Source organism: Triticum dicoccoides, chromosome 6A (genome assembly GCF_002162155.2).
Source record: "Triticum dicoccoides isolate Atlit2015 ecotype Zavitan chromosome 6A, WEW_v2.0, whole genome shotgun sequence".
Lineage (NCBI taxonomy): Eukaryota > Viridiplantae > Streptophyta > Magnoliopsida > Poales > Poaceae > Triticum > Triticum dicoccoides.
The window spans coordinates 542760969-542761475 of record NC_041390.1 but is presented as its reverse complement, the minus strand read 5'-3'; positions in this window follow the sequence as shown (position 1 = coordinate 542761475).

Below are 507 nucleotides of genomic sequence, written 5' to 3'. Positions count from 1 at the left end.
CAATCTTTACTTTTGACAAAATAGCTAATTGCAAACATAGAGAATAATAGGCTGATATATTTATAGAAGCTCCAACACATAAAAATAAAGGGAGAAAACACAAGCATGCATATTGGAGATATCTCTAGCCGTGATACACCAAAAAACTACTTTTTTCATAGACCAGTCAAGCAACTTGTAGAGTTGTAGTTGACCATAGCTCATTCTGATACAAAACCAAGCAACAAAGGTAAATAATACTCCTTAAATATATAGCCTTACTTTCAAAAAGGTAGCTCAACTTACAAGAAAATGATGTTGGCTACATAACTTAAAATAGGAATGCTCGACTGATCAAAATGGGAGTTGAGGGTGTTATTTGTGATGCCCAAAAGTAGTTGCACAGACCGCAAAGTAAGCTTGGACACTCGCTGTAAGCTCGGGACGGACGTTTATTTGTACAGTGCTATCAACTTGCACATGTCTCTCACAAGAGAAATAGCCACCTCCTAGGGTTCCCCTCATGCT